Below are 7,044 nucleotides of genomic sequence, written 5' to 3' on the forward strand. Positions count from 1 at the left end.
CATCCCCAATCAGTATCCCGTTCCTGCCTTCTCCCCATATCCCTTGACTCCACTATTTTTAAGAGCCCTATCTAGCTCTCTCTTGAAAGCATCCAAAGAACCTGCCTCCACCGCCCTCTGAGGCAGAGAATTCCACAGACTCACCACTCTGTGAGAAAAAGTGTTTCCTCGTCTCCATTCTAAATGTCTAACTCCGTATTCTGGATAACCTCACATTTTTCCGCATTAATCTTCATCTGCCATGCATCTGCCCACTCCCCCAACCTGTCCAAGTCACCCTGCATTCTCATAGTATCCTCCTCACAATTCACACTACCACCCAGCTTTGTGTCATCTGCAAATTTGCTAATGTTACTTTGAATCCCTTCATCCAAATCATTGATGTATATTGTAAATAGCTGCGGTCCCAGCACCGAGCCTTGCGGTACCCCACTAGTCACTAGTCATTGGTGGAAGGCACAAAATTTGGCAAGTCCACCTCCATTTTACCCCGTGGTCGGGATCTTCAACCCTCCGCAGTCGCCGCTGTGGGCGTCCAGATGTGCAGACAAAATAAGTCCAGGTAAGTCCTGAATTGGTGCATCCCCACCGGAGACCGCGGCTTCAGGTTGTTGTAGGCCGCAGGCCACAGGCCGGCGGTCAAAGATTTAAAGTCCCCGCCGCGCCGCAGCAAGAAGCACCGCAGACTGCAGGGCCGGCAGTCGGAGCTCCCCTCCAGGGATCCCCGGCGAGGGACCCCGCTCAGGATGGTAAGTCCCCGCCGCGCCCGCGGTAGAAGTAGGCCGCGGGCCGGCGGTCGGAGCTCTTCTCCCCCCAGGTCCCCAAAAAGGCTCCGGACGCTGCGCCAGCTAGAGCTCCGCAGACCGCGGCTTCAGGTTGCCGCGGGCCAGCGAATGGAGCGCTCCCTTCCGCCGACCCCCTGCGAGGGCTCGCCCTCTCCGCGACGAAAGCGTCCTCGCTGTGCCCGCAGCTGAAGCCCTGTGCATGTCTCCGGGAAAGGCCACACCGATCCTTGCTGTTAGGCCACGGGGGAGGTGACATGGAAAACGGTTTCCCTCTTACCCCACCACACCACCCCCCACACAAGACACACAGAGAGACATTAAAAACACACATTAGGACATACTAAAAAAACAAAAGAAGCAGAAAAAACTAACACGCTGCTGGCAGGGCTGCCGGCTTGCAGCGCCACCACCTACCATTTACAGTGTGTAGATACATGATAAGGGAATAATGTTCACTCACTATTGTAACATTTCAATAGACAATAGACAATAGACAATAGACAACAGGTGCAGGCCATTCGGCCCTTCAAGGCAGCACTGCCTTTCAATGTGATCATGGCTGATCATCCACAAGCAGTACCCCATTCCTGCCTTCTCCCCATATCCCCTGACTCCGCTATTTTTAAGCCCTATCTAGCTCTCTCTTGAAAGTATCCAGGAAACCAGCCTCCACCACCCTCTGAGGCAGAGAATTCCACAGACTCACCACTCTCTGTGAGAAAAAGTGTTTCCTCGTCCCCGTTCTAAATGGCTTAACCCTTATTCTTAAACTGTGGCCCCTGGTTCTGGACTCCCCCAACATCGGTAACATGTCTCCTGCCTCTAGCGTGTCCAAACCCTTAACAATCTTATATGTTTCCTACTCACTATCTTCTTACCAAGTTAAGAGGAGTGATCAGCAGTAAGGAAATGGGACTGAAGGTTTGTGCACACCCACCATGAGTCAACCAGAAGAGGAAACAGCAGGATCCATCCACCCATCAGCATCAGAAGTGGCGGCATCTCTGGAGCACTCCAACACTCAGAAAACGGTGTGTTCAGCATTTGCACTAGGCAAGCTGCACTGATTTTAATGCCCAGAAAATACCAAATTGCAAGGTCCACTGACTTCAGTTGAACTAAAACCAATGCTGGCAGACTGATTTGAAACCAAAGATTAGCTTCTGTGCCTCCCAGATAATTCTGTTTCCAAAGTTATATATCAAATGGCGACCAGGGCTTCACACATAAATGTCTGATGGAAATAGTCCTCTAGCCATTGATGCAATTCTGTTTAAAGCCAATCACTTAAGCAAGGAGTTGTGCATCTTTCCATTAATGTCAAGCCAATCCCCTGACCAAAGATGTGTGCACCTTTGCATTAATGTCCTGCAAGTCCTACGCAAACAAAATATGGGATAAAAATGCTGAATGAGAGTCCTCAGTTCTCTCTTTGGAGTCAATGTACGTCAAGCAGTCATGTTGATCCCTATGGTCTTAATGGGCTAATGAAAGCTGTGTGAGTCTGGGTGAGAGCTCTTATTTCGTAGCATTCAATCCCAGCCCATTATTGGAGAACATAATCATTTGTTCATGGTTTGAGAAAAAAAGTACAGGATTGTTTCAAAAAAACCTCGCTCTTCCCTGTTGGTGCCAAATGACGACAGTCTGTTTCAGAACCCAGTAAGTATCATAGATTATAATTTGTCTCTAACAGCAAACAAATAACAATCATGCATATCCTTTAGAGCATTTTAAAAGCAGAATAAATACTGCATTCCAGCTGTTTGGCTCAATGTAGTGAAATCCACCTCATAATAATTGGTTTTGTTGGTGTTCAGTCATTGCACCAGAATGTACGACATTTTATAATTCACAGCAACAGATGTAACCTTGTGCTAATTAGACCATTCAGCAGTGCCAATAATATCCAGACTGCTCCTAATGGCAATCAGGCTAAACCACTTTTGCTGTTCAGATGATCTTTGATGATGAACTTCACAATTATACATTTGCATGTTTTCTAAATTAAATTATAATGCTAGTTGATTGCAAATTAAAGCGCAGTATGATTTTATCAAAAATCTCACACAGTTGTGCCATTTGCAAGGAGGCTCCTCGATTCAGTCCATGGAATTAAACACATCTGTTCAGAACTTTAAAGGAACAGCACAGATCTTGGATTTTATCTTTAACGTGTCTCATGGAAAACAGAAAGGCAGGCTAATGAGAGCAAGTAGTTTAACCTTTTTGTGTAACACAGTCGTCATGATTCCTGCAAAGAGACCTCAGCAAAAGGAGAGTAAACGGTGTTTTATTTTTGTTTACTTCTGTCGGTTAAAATGATTAGTGGGGAAAGCTGTGTGTGAGTGTTTTTTTTCTGGGTGAAATTTGGCACAGAGTAAAGGGCATAAAAGAGTGTAAAAATACAGCTAAGTACTGCCAAACCAGGCTGCAGCTGCAGTACAGAAACATTTATATATTTGCCAACCATTTCTAAAGCTGTTGGTCAGTAATATTATGGCTCTGGTTCATTTTCCGATGTGGATGCTATTAACCGATCATTTGGTCCCATTATGAGTTTTTCTTGAAAATATTTGCCATTTCTGCCAGCTGCCCAAGAAAAGCCACAACTGAAAACTCTGTGGGTTTGTTATTGCGTTGGTGACCCTCTGCAAGTTTAGTAGCTTTTGCCAATGCTTTGCCTGGAAGTGAGGGAAATGGAGAGAGGGCCCTCAGTGACTTGCCAAGCAGATATGAGGCGCAGGGAAAGGCACCGCAAGCTCTGTCGAGTTTGTTCATCGAACTTAAAAGAATTGACGGAGTTGTCCAGGAAGCCAGTTCTATGAGTAAGAAAACCTGTTTTCAACAATTAGAAAGAGGGGATTGTTCAGGATTGTCACCAAAAGTAAATATGTGTAAATCCACATGTATGCAAAACGTAACAAAGGGTTATCTGTTTAAAAAGAAACTCTCAGAACATGGACAAAGGGTGGGGCTAAAGTAAACAGCAGCGACAGTTTCCTCAACATTATTTAGTACACAGTGAAAGGGGTGAGTTTGAATTTGACACTGCTTGAATAATCAATACTCAGCAATCTTAGCAAACCCACTCCCAATTGGTATGCTGCCTTGACTTAACAATCTTTCATCTGAGCACTTTATAAAGGAAATCTAATTACTGAACAATATCATTGGCCCAACAAGCGAGAAAGTGAGCAGAATCCAGACTCGCTAGGTTACAGCTGTTCACAAGAGAAATGCTTGTAAAGCAGGAGTCAGAAACTTGTGAAGTCCTGCTGATACAAATATGTCTTTTTCTGTCTTTTTCTCCTGCCAATTGAATCACATGAGAGGCTTTCTGATTCTTTCTTCTCAAGTTTCAATCAGTTTCACTGTGCTCCATCTCAATCTAAATCACTAGCAGCATCTGCTTCATGAGCTTCAAGCCTTATCTCTAAATCAAAACTCCATTTGATACGTGAAAGAAAAAGCCTGGAAACTAGCTTGGCAACATTACTAGTATTGAAAGATTTCTAATAATTTGCAATTCCACTAAATAAGAAAGCAGGAAACAATAAAGAAATATATAAACATACTGTTATAACCACAAATTATCCTCATTGTTTTGTACAAAAATGATTGAAATATTGTTACCACATAAAGTAGGAAGCATAGCAGCCAATTTGTATGCAGTAACTTTCACAGTTAATAGAGTTACAAAGCACCAAAACAGGAACCAGCCCAACTTGCCCATGCCGATCAAGATGCCCCATCCAAGCTAGTCCCATTACCCGTGTTTGGCCCATTTCTCTCTGAACCTTTGAAACAAGGAACTGCCGATGCTGGTTTACAGAAAAAGACTCAAAGTGCTGGAGTAACTCAGCGGCTCTGGTAGTATGCCTGGAGAACATGGACGGTGAAGTTTCGGGTCAGGACCCTTCTTCAGACTGATGGTGGGGGGGGGGGGGGGAGATGCTGAAAGAGAGGAGGGGCAGGACAAAACCAAGCAGGTACTAGGTGGGTATACGTGAGGGAGGGAGGGAGGGGGATTTGATAGGAAGCCAAAAGGATCGAAGAGTTGCGAATTGTGAAATTAGAAAAAGGAATGCAGGTGGAAGGGGAAGAGGAGGGGAGTAATTGGTGTGAGTCCTGGTGGGGCACAAGGGAGAGGGGTTGAAAAGAAACGAGGGGAAAGAAGAGGGAAACTTTTCTAGTTACATAAAATTGGAGAATTCAATGTTCATTGTGTTGTAGGCTACCCAAGTGGAACATAAGATGTTGTTCCTTCCGTTTGAGTGTGACCTTACAATGGGGAAGGCCAAAACATAAAGGTCAGTCACATTCCAAAGAAACCTCTCATTATAAAAAGATAGACACAAAATGCTGGAGTAACTCAGCGGGACAGGCAGCATCTCTGGAGAGAAGGGTGATGGACATTTCGGGTCGAGAGCCTTCTTCAGAATGAAGAAAGGACTCAACCCGAAACGTCCATCACCTTTTCCTTCGCTCCAGAGATGCTGCCTGTCACACTGTTACTCCAGCATTTTGTGCCTATCTTTGGTGTAAACCAGCATCTGCAGTTCCTTCCAACACACCTCAGCATTATAAAAAGTCGTGTTAAACAGCTGGTTTTTTTGGATGCCTTTAAAACACAATTTTAATTAAGTTTTGCTGACCAATTATTATCAATAAGAAATGCAAACCCAATTCTTCCCCCAAAATGCAAAATAGTGTTCTCTAATCAATGCATCACGTTACAAACAATTTACATAATGTAATCAGTGTTGTAGCAGATCTACCTGCATTAACACTCCTTAACGGACTTGTAGCATGGCTTTCTATACCCAGGGTTTCATAAGGAAGAATTGTGCAGCAGATCTTCCAGCCCTGGCTAACTTTGGCTCAGCTTGTGCTGTTTGTTATTTATCACATGGAGTTCATTAAACTGATTAGTAGAAATGATTCTCTGACAAATTAAATGAGAAATTATGATCCCCATTCCTCCTTCATGAGTGCTGACGAATGCTAATTTGTTCCTGCAGCAAATTGCCCCAGTGTATCCTGTCAGCCAGTCTGAAGAAGGGTCCCAACGCAAAATGTCCCCCATCTGCCTGACCCGCTGAGTTACTCCAGCACTTTGTGTCTATCTGTCAGTTTTTTTTAATAGTTTGTAGAATCAACTTGCACAAGACACCATTTAGACTCCTATGTTATGCAAGTTCTTTGATAGAGTTCTCCGATCTGTCCTATTCTCCCTCCTCTTTTCCCACAACTCTCTAAACTTCTCCCTGGTCTCATTCTTTATCCAGTTCCAATTACGCAACCTTCTCCGCTCTTTCAGGCAGCACATTGCTCAGCACAATAACTAAGGTGCTCAGGTACTGGAAACAGAGCTGCTGCCTCACGTCTCCACAGACTGGTTGAATCCGCATCTCTGGCGCTGACAGAGTGGAGTTTGCACTTTCTCCCATAGGTTTCCTGCTGGTGTCCCAGCTTACATAGAAACATAGAAACATAGAAAATAGATGCAGGAGTAGGCCATTCGGCCCTTCGAGCCCGCACAGCCATTCGATATGATCATGGCTGATCATCCAACTCCGTATCCCATCCCTGCCTTCTCTCCATACCCCCTGATCCCTTTAGCCACAAGGGCCACATCTAACTCCCTCTTAAATATAGCCAATGAACTGGCCTCAACTACCTTCTGTGGCAGAGAATTCCACAGATTCACCACTTTGTGTAAAAAATGATTTTCTCATCTCGGTCCTAAAAGACTTCCCTCTTATCCTTAAACTGTGACCCCTAGTTCTGGACTTCCCCAACATCGGGAATAATCTTCCTGCATCTAGCCTGTTCAACCCCTTAAGAATTTTGTAAGTTTCTACAAGATCCCCCCTCAATCTTCTGAATTCCAGCGTGTACAAGCCGAGTCTATCCAGTCTTTCTTCATATGAAAGTCCTGCCATCCCAGGAATCAGTCAGGTGAACCTTCTCTGTACTCCCTCTATGGCAAGAATGTCTTTCCTCAGATTAGGAGACCAAAACTGTACGCAATACTCCAGGTGTGGTCTCACCAAGACCCTGTACAACTGCAGTAGAACCTCCCTGCTCTTATACTCAAATCCTTTTGCTTTGAATGCTAACATACCATTTGCTTTCTTCACTGCCTGCTGCACCTGCATTCCTACTTTCAATGACTGGTGTACCATGACACCCAGGTCTCGTTGCATCTTCCCTTTTGCTAATCGGCCACCATTCAGATAACATTCCTGTTTTT

The sequence above is a fragment of the Amblyraja radiata genome, chromosome 3 (genome assembly GCF_010909765.2).
Source record: "Amblyraja radiata isolate CabotCenter1 chromosome 3, sAmbRad1.1.pri, whole genome shotgun sequence".
In the NCBI taxonomy this organism is placed as follows: domain Eukaryota; kingdom Metazoa; phylum Chordata; class Chondrichthyes; order Rajiformes; family Rajidae; genus Amblyraja; species Amblyraja radiata.